Source organism: Siphateles boraxobius, unplaced genomic scaffold (assembly GCF_051911475.1).
Source record: "Siphateles boraxobius isolate OS27281-9 unplaced genomic scaffold, OSU_SipBor_1 16, whole genome shotgun sequence".
NCBI classification, from domain to species: domain Eukaryota; kingdom Metazoa; phylum Chordata; class Actinopteri; order Cypriniformes; family Leuciscidae; genus Siphateles; species Siphateles boraxobius.
The window spans coordinates 3600134-3619632 of NW_027508766.1; the positions used below are offsets into that span (position 1 = coordinate 3600134).

Here is a 19499-nt window from a genome sequence, read left to right on the forward strand (position 1 = left end):
ATGAGGATCGCATCAGAGAGCCTATCATCTTCGAGTACTATTGAACGAGCCAATGTAATTGGCGTGCGTGATTTGCATCACACACTCCGCCCCCGCGGCGCGGGTATAAATACGGAACTGGATGCACGCACTAGTTGCCTTTCGCATCGGAGCCGATCGTTTGATGTCTCTGAGAGTGCTGTTGTTTACAACGAGCGAGTGTCTCGGTGTTCTTCAGGAAGACTCTCCCAGTGCTGGTATTCTACAGCACGAGTGCAGTGGTGATCGCGAGCTTTGAGCTCTCAACTGCTGTTTTAACAGCAACAAGTTCTAAATGTTTGTGTGTGCTGACGACTGGTTAGAGGGCGGAAAAGTGAGTGCTTCACTGTTTCAGTTTTCTGTTCAGTGTTGTCGCGGTCATTCCCCTGTGTGCTCCGGCACTGGTGACGGTCCTATTTTCTGAAAGAGCAACACGGGTGCGTTTGCGTCTTTTTCAAGATGTCATTCGACCTGTGCGTTTCTGGACGCAATCGTTTCCTTTTCCTCTTGACGGTCACAATTGTTGCATCACGTGTTTGAGCTGTATGTTTATATGTATATAAATATGTATGCATATGTGCTTATATGTTCAGCATGCTGAGGCAGCTTTTGTGGACGGCTCATGTTCTCATTGCGGGAATATGATTGTCGCGGTGTTGAGATCGAGACTCGCCTTCATCCGTGAAGCGCGAGTCCCCATTACCATGCCCCACCCCCGGGTGCCGTGTAGGATGGGTGATCGGAGGATAGTGATGGATGTCTCGCCCAGTAACCATTCCCTGTGGGCTCCTCACTCCTCCATCACACCGCAGCCGATGGGATTCCTGTTGAGCATGCTGGTCCCTCTGTAATGGACCGACCAGCTGTTTCAATGGGGGTTCCCCTACAGGATAAGATGTCGATTGCAGCATCAGAGGGTGAGCTGGCCTCTGGAGATGATGACTCGGCTGTGTTATCTCCCTCTGGGAGTGTAACATTGCCCAAGCCAGATCCAGAAATGTCAGCTATACTGAAACGGGTCGCCGAGACTGCAGGGCTCGAGTGGAAACTCCACTGTGTCCCGTTCAGTCTCGGTTGGAGGATTAGTATCTTGGGGCGGGCAGCGCTGGTTCTCAGCTCGCCGCCCCAGTGCTTTTCTTTTCCGAAATGCATGGAGAGCTTATCAGGTGGTGAACGGCATCTTTCTCTGCCAGAAACTGCCTGAATAGCTTTTCCCCCTCACTACCCTTGATGGAGGAACGGTGAAGGGTTGCGAGGTGTCCCTCCATTGGAGCGGTCTGTCATGACACAGGTGCACCTGTGTCTGGTGGCTGCTGCCTTTTGGGGGGATCCTCGTCCGACTGGCAAAGTTTACAAAGCCTCTGGGCAAGCCGCTTCCTTTTTCGTGCCATGGTGCTGCTACTGGTCTGTCAGGCCAGGGTACCCACGGCATGCACAAGGGTAGCCCAGACTGTGCACTCATAGGTAAGCACCGCACCACTCCCGACCTCGCCCTCCGGTGCACGAGTGTCGTGGCGTGTGCGATCGGTGCGCATGGTTCGGTTCCTGGTCTCCCCAATTTCCTAGGTTGGGCTGGTCGGCGACACGGCAGAGAACTGCTTCCAACAGTTCTCTGCCGACCATGCGCAGATGAAGGTAATCCGGCACATCCTGCCCCGGCGGCCCGCTGCTGCCTCCACCCCGCTGCCGATGGCAGTTCCTCCGCCTGCTCGTCGCCGTGGGTGTTCCCCAGCCGCCGCTCCCGCTGGGCCTCCGCAGCAGCCTCCACCCAGGCCTCAGCAAGGAGCCGGCCATAGGAGAGCCGCCCCGAAAAGCATTCCAGAGCGTGTCGCCCAGGGATCGATAAGGATGCTTTTGGAGTTGGCAAAAGTTGGTGGGTCGTGACCATCTTGGCCCAAGATTGGTCTGCAGCTCCGACCTGAAAGACATGGTCAATTCAGGTCAACTGGGAGAGAGTAATCTCGGCCACTGGTTGAATATCTCTTTTTCAGTCTTGGAGATGGACTCGGTCCAACACGTCTCTCCAATGAGAGTGTGTTTAGCTGGTGTTTGAAGTGAGAAAGGGTCCCACTGAAAGAACTTTCAGAGGCTCCTGGGGCATGTGGTTGATGCAGCCGTTGGCTTCCTCCATATGATAACCGCTTCAGCACTAGCTTCACGTTCGAGTTCCGAGGTGACCGTGGCAGAGCAGCCCACCCTGTGTGACTACAGTTCACGCCGGTCTGCTGCCAAACCCTCATCAACCGAGGGGCCATGTACAAGGGGCGTGTTTTAACGGGGGCCTGGGCGACCCTCGACTACACAGGCATACGTGCCTTGAGTTGTTGGACATTGCGACCGTTGCTTAAGCTTCCCTCGCATGTCACGACTCACCCGTCACCTCCTCCTTGGAGTCTGAAGCTTCTGAGGACGCTTTGTTCCACTATTTCCGCTCTCGGTCGTGCCGTCGACGAGCCTTACGACAGTTAGAGCCAGGGTGAGTGGAGACTCCATCCCCTGGTATCCAGCTGGGTCATGACCACTCCGGAGCCACCCAGTTGCCTCTCCGGTTTCGTCTCCTTGCCAGTGTTGTTGTCCGAGCGGACTACCCTTGGACAGACACTAGCTCCAGGCTGCCCCAGGGGCCCGCAGAAATGCGTTTCCCCACTGAGCCTCCTAAAAGCGACTGTGACTCGGGGTCGCCTGGCGCCTGCTCGAGTCAGTGAATTCATCACACTTCATGTTGAGCAGAAATGCTCCTGAAACTCAGTGAAGTTCATTGCACTCAGGTGTTGAGCAGCAATGCTCCTGTAGCTCAGTGAATTCATCACACTCAGGTGTTGAGCAGAAATGCTTCTGTAGCTCAGTGAGTTTATCACACTCAGGTGTTGAGCAGAAATGCTCCTGAAGCTCAGTGAACTTATCGCACTCAAGTGCTGAGCAGAAAATGCTCCTGAAGGTCAGTGATCTTCATATGTCGTGTTGAGCAGTGCTCATGTCTTTGCACCAGTCGCTTGCACCTATGGTGCCAAGTCAGGAGGAGCAGGTCTTCACAGTTGCCCCTTATTGGCCCAACCAAGACCTGGTTCCCATCCACAGCCTTCCTGACTTTCCCTGAACACTTTTTCAGGGACGGGGCACGATGGCACCCGTGTTCTACCCCTGGAGATTCCGGGGGGTCTTAGATCTGAACGTGGAGGTTCAGGTGGCTATCACAAAGACACGTGATAGCTACCATCACTTCTGCGAGCACCCCCTTGAAATGGGTAGCGTGCTTACGCCTTTAGAAGTGGAACCTAGTCGTTGAGTCTGTCTTCTCTTCAGAGGAAATCCTGAAAGCTTTCGGTCATTTCAGTGCTCTCTTTCCTGCAAGATGGGTTAGGAGTAGGCTGTTTTCCTCCACCCTCAAAATAATTTTGCCTCTGTGTCTAAACGACGCTCCTTGTGATGCAGAAGTGTGGAGAAGTACGTCCTTATCGTCAGGTTGCTGAGGAGCAAGGTAATGTAGATCCTTGCGTCCCTCTTTATCCTCTTGGGCCTTATCTCTGGTGCAACTGCACTGCAGAGACCGCCCCTGAGCCACTGCAGGCAGTGAGTTAATTCTGTTATATCAGTTCTCCTACTCGCATGGTCTCTACTAGAGGGTAGGGACTTGCTCACTTTCGGTCAATGTATTGTGCCTGGAGTTTGGGCCGGCTAACTCTCACAAGCTGAGACCCCGGTTTGGATTGTGCCCAAGGTTCCTACCTTTCCCGTAATAGGAGCAGGTGGTGAGCCTGCAAGCGCTGCCCCGGAGGAGGCAGATCCAGCCCTGGCTTTCTCTGTCCGTTCGCTTATAGCGGTTAGACGTGTACAGAACGCAAGCCATAGACCTCAGACCAGCTCTTATATGTTAGGAATTCAGCAGAGAGGGAAGGCTGTTTCCAAGCAAAGTTGGCCAGTTAGTGCTTACTTTCATTTCGGTAAAAAATTCTGAGATGCAACATGTCCACTTAGGTGTTGAGCCCCTCTATGATGAGTGTAAAGTGCTCCGCCTGGGCGTTGACGATATGCTTTGCTAAATGGATTCTAGAGTTGGGGGCTGGATGACACCTAGTTGAACCGCTGCTTCCCGTGGGCTCCCTTCTAATGAAGCCAGTTTTACCATGAGCCCGGTCCAATTGTCGGCTTGCTGCGCCATTCACCTACTATGGACTGGATACGTGCGCCTTTCTACTCCAGTTGAGTTCCCTTAAATCTGAACCCTGTTGAGTTCCTCCACACCCCTCCGATGTCAGACGTGCGGAACGTCTGGTTTTAGGTCTACATCTTGTAAGCAGTGTGGAACCTGTGTTAGGCTGGGTCCATATGTTGCGGTCCCTACGGTGATCCCATATGTGTATTCTTCCACGATACGGCTCCCTATGGTTGAGCTCGTGTCTTCCCTCGGCAGAGGCTCTCTGCCATCACTGTCCGGTGAGTCTCCCCCCATCTTAGGCTGGAGCCACCCCAGTGACATTCCATATGTCGTACTGCCCGGTCATCCGCCCAGTTCATATGTGTATCCTCCACTTACCTCCCCTCAGGTAGGGTGTGGCTTCTGCAGCGTCCCTTCCTTCCAATGTACGGGAACGCTTTCTCAGTGGTCCTGTAGGAACAGCAGTGACTTCCCTGGCCTAAACCCTGTCCTTCCTCGCCTTAAAATTGCGGGGGCTTCGGGAGGCTTTTGTCTAGGCACTGGAAGGTGGCAGCTTTAGTGACGTTTTCAAGGTTATCCCCATTCAGTCGACGCGACTACGTCCGACGTTATCGACTGAAAGGGAACGTCCTGGTTGTGTATGCAACCCAGTGTATGTATGTGTATGTGTATGTATGTTCCCTCCTTCAGGGAACGGAGGACGTAGTCCCCTTGCCACTCCCGCTGGACCACCGCTGACTCCGGGTTACGCTCGGCTCCTCAGCGAAAAAGCAACTAGTGCGTGCATTCACTTCCATATTTATACCCGCGCCGTGGGGGCTGAGTTTTTGATGCGAATCATGCACGCCAATTACATTGGCTCGTTCTCTAAGTACTCGAAGATGATAGGCTCTCTGACACGATCCCCATTCAGTCGACGTCGACTACGTCCTCCGTTCCCTCCTTCAGGGAACGGTGGGTTGCATACGCAACCAGGACGTTCGTGTTACTGAAGTAACCAATGACATCGATAAAAGTTTTATTCATGTAGGCCTACAGTGTGCAACAGTTCGTTGCGGGTTATTATTGTCATTCACAAGTTTGCAATGCACAGTGTAAAATAAAGCCAGAACTGTTGCACACTGTACATGAAAAAAACTTTTATCGATGTTATTGGTTAATTCAGTAACACAAACTTACTTCAAGCTGCCTTGAAGGACAAGCGGAGGAGGAAGATGATGCCGCTCCGTGTCTCTCCTGAGAGCTCATCTTTACAGTCTGAGACGATCGAAGGTCAAATATTATTTCCATTTTAGTAATACAAAGCACGACGTATTGCATACAAATCACTGCGAGAGCTTTACAATATGCGTGCCATTGAGTGACGTCTGTCCTTCCAAGTCAGAGAGCACCTGTCCATCGAAAGCTCACTATCCAATCAGAGTAGATCACTGTTAAGCCCACCCCCACGAGAGGTTTGTCTCATATGGAGGGATTATTGGGTCAGATTGAAAACTAAAAGTCTAAAACTAAAAGTCTTAAACAAAAACAAAAAGTCTAAATCTGAAACTAAAAGTTCAAGTCGAAATTGAATTTGGTATTTAGGATTGGGCATTTGGTATTTAGGATAGGGCATTTTGTATTTAGGATTGGGCATTTAGTCATTTAGCCATTTAGGATTTAGTATTGGGAATTTGGGGATTTAGGATTGGGCATTTGAGGATTGAGGAGTATATGCAAATAAGGAGGCGTGGGCCAAATACTGGAGGCGGGGTTTGAAATGGCTGGTGCGCAGAGGTGCCTTATGGACAGCAGAGGGAGCTCCCAGTGCTAAGGAGCGTTCAGTCTTACTCACCTGAGTAAGAAGAGGAGGATGCTCTCGTATGGGGTTAGAATTCGGTCACAATTCTGTGCGCGCAAGATCACATTTTGAGCGCGCTAAAGGGCATTTCGATGTTGACTGAGTTTTGCGGAGAAATGTTCGTCTCGCAGAATAAGAAAATATTTCACGCGAACGAAAATCAATTTTGCATTTAAAATAAGTATTTGGATGTGCGCAGACATTCTCTTTCGCATGTGCAAAGTGCACCGACTGCATCACCGACTGTGGAAGAGGAAAAATACATGGTGGAAGATGTTTATGTTTAATTTGTTTAATGGATTGAACACTTCAATTTAAGTTCAAGTAAAATGTGATCTTGCGCTCGCAGAATTGTGACCGAATTCTAACCCCATACGATAGCATCCTCCTCTTCTTACTGAGGTGAGTAAGAAGAGGAGGATGCTCTCGTATGAGGTTTTGAATTGGGACCGAAATCTAATCCCATACTCTCACTCCAACCATACTGAGAGTGGAACCGAAACGCTTGTATTCCTGGTGGCCACAGCTACATATGCCATTATAGTTTTTCTTGTTTACCAAGCTGTTTACATTTTTATCTTTTACTGTCTTATTACTATGTTTACATTTGTACTGTTTGTTTGTATATATTTTCCAGTGTTAAATATTTTGTCCCTGGTTTATTTCTGAATCTGACTGAAATAAAGGGAATGAATGAATTTGAAAATGTATTACCTATTACAATAAATGGTTAGCCAACTTTAGAGCATTAAACGTGTCTCAACTGTGCCATGGTACTGTTTCAACTGTACATGAGTAATGTTGAGACAAAAATGCACCTTATGATTATGAGCAAATTGTGGAAAATATTTATAAACTACTTATGGACATTATTGGTTTGTTAATATTGATATTTTAGTACACAAGCAAAGGAAATATCATTTGATCACTTCGTTTCAGCATCTAGCTTTTGTGTGGGTATGAAAAAAGCTGCTGGCCTACTCAGTGTACCCCTGTATTAAAACAACTTGAACGCTAGCAGACAGACCGTGATATAATTTTTACAGAATCATACAGCATTAGGCTATATATTAGGAGGAGGGTTGAAGACCTCTGATCTGGTCAAAATTTTTGTTACATGATGCTGTTTAAACTATAGAAACCTTTCGTCCTAAAAGTGTTAAGCCCCGCCCTCTCTAATGGATCCTTGCCTTTGGTTCCAGCTGACAACAAGTTAATTACTTCATCTGACATTTTAATCAGTGGCTGTTAGCGGCACCGGAATTTTAGGAATATTACAATGGATTTCCCAGAAGCAGCGTTCCTTTCATTACGAATGGCTTGAAGGAATAGTCAGTACCTACCGTGTGTTTGTTGTGGGAGTGCTGCTCACCTTCAGGCTTGGTCATGAACTTTCCTTCCCTTCTACCCAAAGGTGCACACATATTTAGCTGTTTGTTTGAGTGTTTTGGAAAGATCTGTTATCAGAGTCCTATTGGCGCACACGCATATACATGTGATGCAGACACACAGGAACACCCAAACAAGCTTGTTGAATAACATGACATGATATAACCAATTGCACATGTAAGCGCGCACACACACACACACACACACACACACACACACACACACACACACACACACACACACACACACGCACGCACGCACGCACGCACGCACGCACGCACACACACGCACACACACACACACACACACACACACACACACACACACACACACACACACACACACACACACACACACCCATCCACTCAACTCTCCTGAGGGTAAAAAGTCAGTCAGTCGTTCACCTCTGTGCCACCACTTATGTTGAACAATGGAGGTGTGTATTCAAGCAAACAGGACATCCTTATTTATCAGGGAAAGAAATTCACTTGCACACACTCATACACATGTTGTTTATTATGTACGGCATACTGTGTATTATGTATGGCATACTGTGTTACTGCTGTACAAAGTATTTTAAAAAATGAATGCTTTTTACATTTGCACATATACTATATATGACTGCAAATATTTTACAGGGACTATAAAGAAGTCCCAGTCATACTGTCTTATATTTTGCTTTGTAATATCAGCACTGATTCTTCATCTACATGTTTCATACAGTTTATCTTGACAAAATTATTTATTTCTGGATTATAACCAATGTTAAAGGATGTACTCGTACCACATTATTATAAAAAATTTAATAGTCATAACAACTATTATGGTTTAATTAGAAAATAAATATTATATCATAAAAAAAGATCACAAAGAGATAATGGCTTTTGAATTAATTAGAAGTTTTATTGTTTTGTTTTTCTGATTTGAAAAAAACCGATTGAATCTGATTCATTCTCCAGGACTTCCTTTACTTTTCATCTAATGCTCTTGAATGAGACATGCATCCCTTTCTGATGCATTTGATTTGAAAGGCAGAAATAATAGTCACTAATGCCAGCAAATCTTGCTTGGGCGTTTAACAGACAAGAGCTTCATAAATACTGATGGTGATGTCAGAGACACCATAAACAGACGGTGAGGTGGCTGATGAGTCTCTTCCTTTGAATAAACAGAGGTGACATCTGAACAACCATGGGAATACAGCACACAAATGGTTTACGTCTCTGTGTGCGCACAAAGTGATTTATTTACGACAACACATCCCCTAAGCCAACCTGGCGGGCAACAAACTTATATACACACAGGACGTAAAACACTCGCATCTGAAATATGCCACGTACTATTTTAATAAACACCAACTGTACAACAATGCACAAACAATATTGGTATAGGATGTCACAGTATATGACTTACTGCAAAACAACACAAGAGCTCCAAGAAAAATGACTTGAAGATCCTATAAATAGGTGATGTTGCTGCAGAAAGAAGTTAAGAGTGTGTGTGTGTGTGCGTGTGTGTGTGTGTGTGTGTGTGTGTGTGTGTGTGTGTGTGTGTGTGTGTGTGTGTGTGTGTGTGTGTGTGTGTGTGTGTGTGTTTGTAGCGGTAAACAGAAATTCCCACTGTACAGATTTCTTAGAACAGACAAATGGGAGAATGCCAAATGGCATAATCTAGCTCTTGAATACTCTTAATATTATATAACTGAGTAATAGATCATGTTAAATTTTTCACATTTGTATAAAGTCAACAATAAATGATAGAGGTCAATTGTGTGAGTACAGCACTGTGCTCTCAAACTATATATCTCTCTCTCTCACACACTGAGTACTGGTACAACTTCCCTTCTTTTCTCTCAGTCTCAAGACAACATACACCTCTATTATCTCCCTTTCCTTTCTGTGCACTGACCTTTGCCCCTTTTACACCTGTAGGCAGATGAATCTAGAAATTAGTGTTTGTCTTAGGCTGTCAATCTACAGGAAGACAGACCGCGTCATCAGCACATCTCGAAAAACACAGAAAACACCCAAACCCACTGAACTCCTGCAAGAAGACGGACAGTTGGCTCACTGTTTATTAAAACTACTTGAACGAGCAGACCTTAATATAATTTTTACAGAATCATACAACACCAGGAATAATGCTGTCAGCCGGTCAATGTCGTAAAATAAGGTGTGATCAGGATTTTGACGCAAACTGACCAACACATTAATTGAAATACAGAATAGTTGAAATACAGATAATTTTATAATGATTTAAATCAATACAGATGGTGTTACCTGAACTAAAGCATTGGTTCTCAACTTATTATTTGAATGACTTTTGTCCATGAATGTCTCCAGTTGTTTATGATTTAATTGGTTAAGTATACTGTATATATTTTAAGTATTTTTTACTAAATTTCTACTCAAAATATATTTATTTAAAAAATGCCCATGCAGTTTCATCATCATCATCATCAACTTCTTCCGCTTTTTCCGGGGCCGGGATGCGAGAGCAGCAGTCTAAGCAGAGATGCCCAGACTTCCCTTACCCCAGACACTTCCTCCAGCTCTTCCGGGGGGACACCGAGGCATTCCCAGGCCAGCTGGGAGACATAATCCCTCCAGCGTGTCCTAGATCTTCCCCGGGCTCTCCTCCTGGTGGGACGCACCCGGAAAACCTTCCCGTCCAGGAGGCATCCGGAACAGATACCCGAGCCACCTCAGCTGGCCCCTCTTGATGTGGAGGACCAGCGGCTCTACTATGAGCTCCTCCCGAGTGACCGAGCTCCTCACCCTATCTCTAAGGGATCACCCAGCCACCCTGCGGAGAAAGCTCATTTGGGCCGCCTGTATCCGGAATCTTGCCCTTTTGGTCATGACCCACAGCTCATGACCAGAGGTGAGAGTAGGAACGTAGATTGACCGGTAAATCGAGAGCTTCGCCTTGCAGCTCAGCTCCTTCTTCACCACGACAGATTGGTACATCGAGCAGGAGCTGCACCAATCCGTCTGTCAATCTCCCGCTCCATCCTCCCCTCACTCGTGTACAAGACCCCAAGACTTGAACTCCTCCACTTGAGGCAGGAGCTCTCCACCAACCTGAAGTGGGCAAGCCACCCTTTGCCGACTCATAACCTTGGCCTTGGATTTAGAGGTGCTGATTCTCATCCCAGCCGGCTGCAAACTGTCCCAGTGCATGCTGAAGGTCCTGGTGTGATGGGACCAGCACAACAACATCATCCGCAAAAAGCAAAGATGAAATCGTGTGGTCCCCAAACCGGACACCCTCCGGCCCCTGGCTGCGCCTAGAAATTCTGTCCATAAAAATTATGAACAGAACCGGTGACAAAGGGCAGCCCTGCCGGAGTCCAACATGCACCGGGAACAAGTCTGACTTACTGCCGGCAATGCGAACCAAGCTCTTGCGGCGGTCGTACAAGGACCGGACAGCCCTAAGCAAAGGGCCCCGGACCCCATACTCCCAGAGCACCCTCCACAGGATGCCGAGAGGGACACAGTGGAATGACTTCTCCAAATCCCCAAAGCACATGTGGATTGGTTGGGCAAACTTCCATGAACCCTCCAGCACCCTGGAGAGGGTATAGAGCTGGTCCAGTGTCCCACAACCGGGACAAAAACCGCACTGCTCCTCCTGAATCAGAGGTTCTACTATCGGCCGAATTCTCCTCTCCAGTACCCTGGCATAGACTTTCCCGGGAAGGCTGAGAAGTGTGATCCCCCTGTAGTTGGAACACACCCTCCGGTCCGCCCTTCTTAAAAAGAGGTACTAGTTCTGCCAGCCCAAAGGTACTGTCCCTGACCGCCACGCGATGTTGCAGAGGCTTATCAGCCAAGACAGCCCCACAACATCCAGAGAGTTGAGGTGCTCAGGGCGGATCTCATCCACTCCCGGTGCCTTGCCACCGAGGAGCTTCTTGACCACCTCAGTGACTTCAGCTTGGGTGATGGACGAGTCCATCTCCGAGCCCTCAGCCTCTGCTTCCTCAATGGAAGACGTGTCGGTGGAATTGAGGAGATCCTCGAAGTATTCCTTCCACCGTCCGACGACATCCCCAGTTGAGGTCAGTCCACTGTAAACAGTGTTGCTAGGGCACTGCTTCCCTCTCCTGAGGCGCTGGAAAGTTTGTCAGAATCTCTTCGAGGCCAACCGGTAGTCCTTCTCCTTAGCCTCATGAACTCCTCCCAGGCCCGATTTTTTACCTCCAAAACAACCCGGACTGCAGTCCGCTTGGCCTGCCGGTACCTGTCAGCTGCCTCAGGAGTCCCACAAGCCATCCAGGCTCGATAGGAATCCTTGTTCAGCTTGACCGCATCCCTTACTTCCGGTGTCCACCACCGGGTTCGAGGATTGCCTCCTCGACAGGCACCGGAGACCTTACGGCCACAGCTCTGAGTGGCCGCGTCGACAATGGAGGTGGAGAACATGGTCCACTCGGACTCAATATCTCAAGACTCCCTCGGGATCCGGGCAGGTAAATTCCAAGAAATAAAATATAATTTCTATCATGGCAACTCTTGGAAGATTTTTTAGCATGGTAATGGATATGACAATGTTAATGTATTTGGTGTTGGCGGAAAAAATCTGCTACGCTACTGCTGAATTAGTTCTGCTGTTGATTATTGCTGGTGCTGCTGCAGAGCAAGTACAGGAACTTGCTACTGCCAATACATACAGCGTATGTATGCCGTATATAAGACATACTGCTGCTTCTCAAAAAGCATATATCAATTACCTATAGCAGATCTAAACAGGTGGTGCTGGGGAAGGTGGAGGGTTTTAGACAAACTCTGAAAAAGCACTGCAAACTTATATAGTGAATGGTAACCATAGATTTAAATGTTGAGCAGCAAGCTCATTGGCTGCAGATGTGACATGAACCAATCAGCTTGTACTAAGTAGTTAACACTGCAGATATCCTCAGCTGTGTTAAGGACGCATCAGCCTGCAGCATCTAGAGTTTAATGACATAATTAGGCATGAAATTAAAGGTTATTAAGGTTTAAAGATTGGGCTAACAGACAAAGATCAATGACTTAAGCACGTAAACATGAATGTTTACAGGAAACAAATGGTAAGAAGATACTGAGGACAATAAGCTTGTTAACCCTGTAGCTTGCTAAATGGAGCAATCTGAATATGTAGTTGGTCATTAGGAAGAGCAAGGTCAGCAGGAGGTTTGTGTTTTGGGTGGTTCTTTTTTACTGTCCTTAGAACATTCTAGGACCTATTATTTAAAGAATAAACTTGGAAGAGCTCTTATCCTGACAAAGACCTTTTGTTTAGTTCCCTTGGATGAATTCAAGAGGCTGAAAAATTGCAAGTAAACAGACACTAACTCAAACACATACGCCATTTTCATGACCTTTGACAGTCCACCTGAGAGCTGAGCGCAGCCAAAAACATGTCTGTGACTTAGAGTCATGCATTAATTTATAGTGTCTCTAGGGTAGAAGGAGAAGGAAAGCCTTCCTGAAAAGAAGTGAGGGGAGAGAGGAACAGGGAGGACAGGGGAGGAGGAGAGAGACTAAACGAGAAAAAGAAACAATAGCACGCATTCTGAAATATTGCATTGGGCGGTTGACCTCTGCCCCCTTCACACAGGTCTTCATGGATATTTACGCAAACAGGCCCTTGCTTCATCAGTCAGCCAGTTAGGAGGACGTCCCGCAGGAAACAGTAGCGTGGGTCTGAAACAGGACAAAACTCAAGACATCAGGCACACACACCCAAACATACACACATTTACACATCACCTCATTACACTTAGAAATATACAACTACTAAACTGCCACTACACACACAGAATAACTAATACAATCAGACATGCACACATGTAAAGAGATGGTTGATTACACAAAAGTGCGGACACCATTACACACGTCATTCTCTCATTCTTTATCTAATCCAACACATTCTCTGTTAACCTAAAAGCAAACAGTTTACAGCAGAGGTTACTAGTTCGAGTCCCAAATGGGCCCTATGAGGATGTTGACATTGTGTGCCCATAAAGATGTTGGATCTGCAGGCGAGAACGGCTGGTTCTCTAATGTCACTGGCCTTCCTTTGTTCACTGTCATTGCGCCCCAGAGCAAGGCACTTAACTCTTGGATGTTGAAGAGGGCTTCCTGCAGGCTCCTGCCATTGCTCGTGCAAGTAGCCTATTAAGACAAGTGAATCAAAATGTTTGTTACTGAGCACAAACAAATGTTTACAATTTTCACCTCTTTTTCCATTTATTGTGAAGATATGGAGTTTATTCTTAAAACTGTAAGTAGAAATGCCTTGCATTTTGAGTATAAAATACCAAAATACCAATAGTAAACATATATTTAATATTATATTTAGTATAAAATTATGCTCTTGTTTAATGTAAATAAATAAAAAAATATATAAGTTTCCATCTTGTGTACTTTAAAGGTTGCCAACAAACCACATAGGCCTAGAAACTTTTCCTGCAGTGAATTCATATTTATAAAAAGTTTTCCCCTTTCATTATTTTAACTTCATGGACGTGTCACTTTGCTAGGTACATGGAAACAAGTCAGCTGCCTATGTTCTCAGACGCAGTCCTTGTGTAGCCCCACCCCTTTTCAGCACTGTGCTTGTTGTTTTATCTTCCGGTTTGTATTTCCACAGCATGAAAGTAAGATCTGAATTAAATCATTTTAAAATCTTCTCGATCTACTTACATTTGTAATGACATTAGCTTCAAACATTACAATGCTCATGATCATTTTCATAAAAAAAAGAAAAGAAAAAAAGAAAACTCTACAATAAGTAAATCTACTTCACTAGATAATAAGGCCTACTCTTAGACAGACATGCCATAAAAATAAGTTCATACAAAGCAATATTCTACAGATGGAAAAAATATTCTTGTTTCTCTGGCGCATAAGGTCTATACCCTGTGATAGTGAGGTTACATATGAAACTAAAGTCACGAGAATGAATTCACTCACTATATACACATTTGTAATAAAAATTATTCAACCCCAATTGCAAATCAAGTTTATTGGCAAAACTGATAGACTTTTAGCTGTTTGAAATGAACAAATTAAACAAAATTAAAATAGCTCAACACAATCAAGTGGTTTCCCAAAATTCAACTGAAAATGTGACTTTTAATGACTTCTCCAGTCTCAAATTATTCAACCCCTTCATGGCAAGCATCTTTAGTACTAAGTAGAACACCCTTTTGCTGTCATGACAAGCAATGTGTATAACCAGACACCAGCTTCTGGCGGTGTTTCTGAGTAATCTTAGCCCATTCCTCATGAGCAATGGCCTCCAGTTCAGTAATATTCTTGGGTTTGCGTGCTGCAACCGCCTTCTTCAAATCCCACCAGAGATTTTCTATGGGTTGGAAGTCAGGTGACTCTGATGGTCACTGTAGAATCTTCCAGGACTACTTCTGCAACCAAGCCTTGGTGGAATTTCAGGTATGCTTGGGATCCTGTTGGAAGGTCCAATGACGCCGAAGCTTCAGCTTCCTCACTGACGGCATGACGTTTTCTCCTGGTATTCCCTGATACTTGAATGAATCCATCTTGCCTTCCAGACGCTGTAGGTTTCTAGTGCCAGTGGATGCAAAGCAGCCCCAGAGCATCACCGAGCCACCATGCTATGTAGACAGGGTGTTTTTTTCAGTATATGTTTCATTCTTCTTCCTCCAGACATACCGCTGACCATAGTCAAGTCAAGTCAATTCAGCGCATTTATAAAGCGCATTTATCAATATAAATTGTTTCAAAGCAGATTTACAGTGATAATAGGAAATTAAAGTAACAATGATTGTTTTGGCTTTACAGCAGCTCTAGAATAAAGTTTTTTTTTTTTTTGATCGATTCTCTTCCGATGCAAAGATAGCTCTAGAATAAAGTTTTTTTGGTTTTTTTTGATCGATTCTCTTCCGATGCAAAGATCATTAGTTATTAACTAAGGGGCCGCTGACACGACACCGTTCTAACAGAAAACCCTTAATGTGCTCCGGCCTGCTCATTTGCACAACAACAGTGCCTGGTGGCTCGAGAACGCAATCCTTGAAATAGGTTCCAAGGTGAAAGCGTTAAAAAATGTTGAAAAAAGTTATCTCTGATCTCATTAACTTCAAAAACGCAAATCTGTGAAAACGCTGATGGCATGCACATGCGTATTACGCGTTTAGTCTATAGGTATGCGCGTTTGAATATGTGCGCAGGCGTGGATTCTTTCTATACAAATTGACTTCACCAAATTACTTGTCTGGCCTTAAAAATTCATAATACATTTTTTTTTGTCGCTTCCACGTATCAAAGTGAACTGGAATCATTTTGACAATGTTTTATCTGTACAGACACAGGTAGGACGGCGCAGGTCCTTCATCAGATCTGGATACAGCCTGGATCCGGCGGCCTGCAGTAAACCTCGGGATAAACAGAGAGAATAATGTTAGCGTAGATGCCATTCTTCTATGATGTAAGGAGTACATCAGGATTTATGGGAGGTGTTCCTGGTTCCAGCTGATCTAATCTATGCAGCCTAACACTGAATTAAAAAATTGATGTGCAAGCTAGGTCAAATAGATGTGTTTTTAGTCTAGACTTAAACTGACAGAGTGTTTCTGCTTCCCGGACAATGTTAGGAAGACTGTTCCAAAGGTTAGGTGCTAAATAGGAAAAGGATCTACCGCCAGAAGTCCAGTGGCAGTGAATGGCCGTTTCTGTTTTGAAGTCCATAAAAGTGCATCTGTCTATCATAAAAGTGCTCCACACGGCTCTGGGGGGTTAATAAAGGCCTTCTGAAGCGAAGTGATGTGTAAGAAAAATATCAATATTTAACACGTTACAAAGTAAAAGTCTAGCTTCCGGACAAACGGCCATTCACAGTCTACTTGCGTACAGTTTAAAGTAAAACTTACGCAACTTATGATGTCAGAAGTAGCGTAGTACGTCATGGCGTAGCATGAATATCAGCAGTATGTCGCATTACTCCAATAAGTTGCGCTTCGACTTATATATTTTATACTTTATAGTCGAATACGTATGTTCGTTTGGCCGGAAGCTAGTAATTTTACTTTATAAAGTTTTAAATATGAGTGTTTTTCTTACACAAACTCATCGCTTTGCTTCAGAAAGCCTTTATTAACCCGCCGGAGCCATGTGGAGTTTGCATGTGTAATACAATAAATACATTCAATTTAAATGCTAAGGAAACAGAATCATCAAATTATTCAAAGTTGCTCAGAATATTGGCAAAATGCCATATACAGTGTTATTGCACTAATAACCAACACAATTATTATTTTTATTGCACGTATTGTCGACTGGCGAAGTCGAACATCATTTGTGCCGACGTGAATAATAATACGATTAGCATTAACCAGCACTTTTAACTTTTTTTTGATGTCAGGCGCTCTGGTTCCCGGCAAACATGGGACTATGTTGGCTGGTGTCTCTATTTACACGTTCCGTGTAATAACTAGGGCACATTCAACAGGATTCTCAGTGGGGAGAACCTGTTTGATATTGTAAACGGAAGAGCAGTGTTTTGTCCCGCGACTACAGCGTCTCAGTCACCCAATTGCCCTGCTTCACGGGCTCTACAGCCGGAACCCGAACAATGTACAGAGATCACTAAGCTAGTCGCATCCAAAGCATTATCTAAAGCCCTTGTATTCTTACTATCCTCAATTAAAGTTTGGATGCGTGTCTCTAGTTCTGAAATCTTCTCCGTCAGCCTGACTATCTCCCTGCATTTATCACATGTGAAGCCCTCAGTGCTGACAGAGAATGCTATACTATACATGTGACACGAAGTTCGAGTGACAGGAAGCTATAGGGCCAAAAATTCCAGTTTTGTTTCATCACTTCACAGAACAGAATCCAAAAACATCTGTGGCTTATTTATATGATTTTGTGCAATTGGAACAGACTTTTCTTGTGCTTTTGGGTCAGTAGTGGTGTACGTCTTGGAGTTCTGGCATGCGTTTTTTACGCACCTTACTGTGCAAACTGAAACCTTAGTGCATGTTGCCACCAAATCTTTCTGCAGGTCTTTTGCAGTCACTCCAGGGTTTTTCTGAACCTGCCTTCTCAGAAATCTGTTTGCAGCCGTTGATAGCTTCCTTTTTCTGCCCCATCCAGGTATTGTAACCACTGTTCCTTTAACTGTGAACTTGCAAACTATGCTTTCAATGGTGTCTCTAGGAACATTTGGTGCCTTCGCTATCTTTTTGTATCCTGTTCCTTTTTTGTGAAGGCCGATGATATTTTCTCTTAATTTTTTGGACCATTATTTTGACTTGGTCCATATGACCATATTTCTAACATGCAGTCAAACTTAGCCAGTTCAGATATTTCATATGTTGTAGCTCAAGCACACCTGGTGCAACTAATGAAGGCCTTGATTAGTTACATCAGGTGTGTTTGAAACAACACCCGTTTTGCAGATTTGTGCTGTTGTGAGGGATTCTATTCAGGGAGTTGAATAATTTTGAGAATGCAAAGTCATTAAAAGTTGCATTTTCAGTTGAATTTGGGGAAACCACTTGTAACAATTGTTGTGTTGAGTTATTTCAGTTAGGTCTACTTTTGTATGATTTGTTCATTGCAAATACCTGAAAGTATAAGTATATATATATATATATATATATATATATATATATATATATATATATATATATATATATATATATACACACACACTGTATAGGCTATATATATACATATAGGCTATATGTATGTGTGTGCGTGGGTGTGTGTGTAACATTATAATATATTCTGCCATATAAATAGCATAAAACCATAAAATAATGAGAGCACCATTCTTGCCTCAAACAACGCTTTTAATATTATTATTGTTGTGATGTTATTACATTGAATTTACTGAAAAACTTCAATATGTGAATTACATTATCAGAACCTGAACACATTTAGCGTTATCAGGCTTTTATTTGTCCTTAATAGATAAAACAACAGAGCTGCACGTGGGTTTATTGCTGCTATAAATTTGACCTGCCAAAATATGGCACTGTTTTCAACACTTCTAATGCTTCGAAATTAAATATTTTCCCGAAATAATGAGAGAAAAGATTCAAAGATCTAAGAGGCTTAATTCCTCCATCCCTACCTTGTGAAGTCCACTGCGCAGGACACTATCACGATTAGGACGCCCTTGATGGCTCCGTTCAGATCCTACTGGTACACCTAAAAGAAAAAGGATCTCTGGGACCATCTGGTGGGGTAACTCTGTCTTCAGTGAAGAGAGAACAAGTTTCAAAAGTCTTTATCTCTGATTTATCTATGAACGTAAGCCATGATGACACTTCCATGAACAAAAATCACCTTGGTGGGATTAGGCTATACCGTATTTAATTAATAACATGATGTTAGGACTCCATCTAGTGTTGTTTTGATGGTCTAACCCCCTACTATTAAAACTAATGGAACATTCAGTATTATACCCTGTAATTTTTTTCCTTCATGGTGGTCTAGATTATATGAGCCATCTCTAACTGAACCAAGCTAATAAGAAAATGTATTTTGATTTATGGCGATAGGTGTTAGTTTAAAAGACCACTGCCATATTGGTTGTTCAGGTAAACGATCTGAAAGTAAAAGCATAAATGATAAGTGCAGCAGCACATCATGCAAAAACATGTGGTTCAGTTTTTTCCCTCCATTATTTTACTTATGTATGGTTATCTTCAGTGTTGGGAAGTTCACTTTCTACATTAACTAGTTCAAAGTTCAGTTCACAAATTTTAAAATGAACTAGTTCAGTTCGTACTTTAGAATTTTGAACTAGTTCATAGTTCTTTTTTTCCATTTGTTTCTGCGAGCTATTGTTTTTCAAAATTATTGCCACAGCCCATATATAACCACAGGCAGCAATTATTTTATCGGCGGGCAAAGTTTACCCAGAAATGTAAGAATTTTTCCATTCTCACGACCTTGTCATAAAACTCATTTGTGACCCTGGATGACAAAACCAGTCATATGGGTCATTCTTTTGAAATTGAGATTTATACATCACATGTATAATATAATCCGAATAAATAATTTTTCTATTTGAAAAATAGACTATTTGAAAATCTGGAATCTGAGGGTGCAA

The 19499-nt window shown here is 44.2% G+C and overlaps 1 long non-coding RNA gene across 1 annotated transcript; it reads right to left on the reverse strand.

Annotated features, from left to right (window-relative positions):
• Positions 1–8285: 8285 nt before the first annotated feature.
• On the reverse strand, positions 8286–18638 carry LOC143739070 (uncharacterized). The gene is made up of 2 exons (XR_013204131.1): positions 18516–18638; positions 8286–13567 (listed from the first exon to the last, which is right to left on the reverse strand). It is a non-coding gene; the product is annotated as an uncharacterized LOC143739070 (long non-coding RNA).
• Positions 18639–19499: the final 861 nt, after the last annotated feature.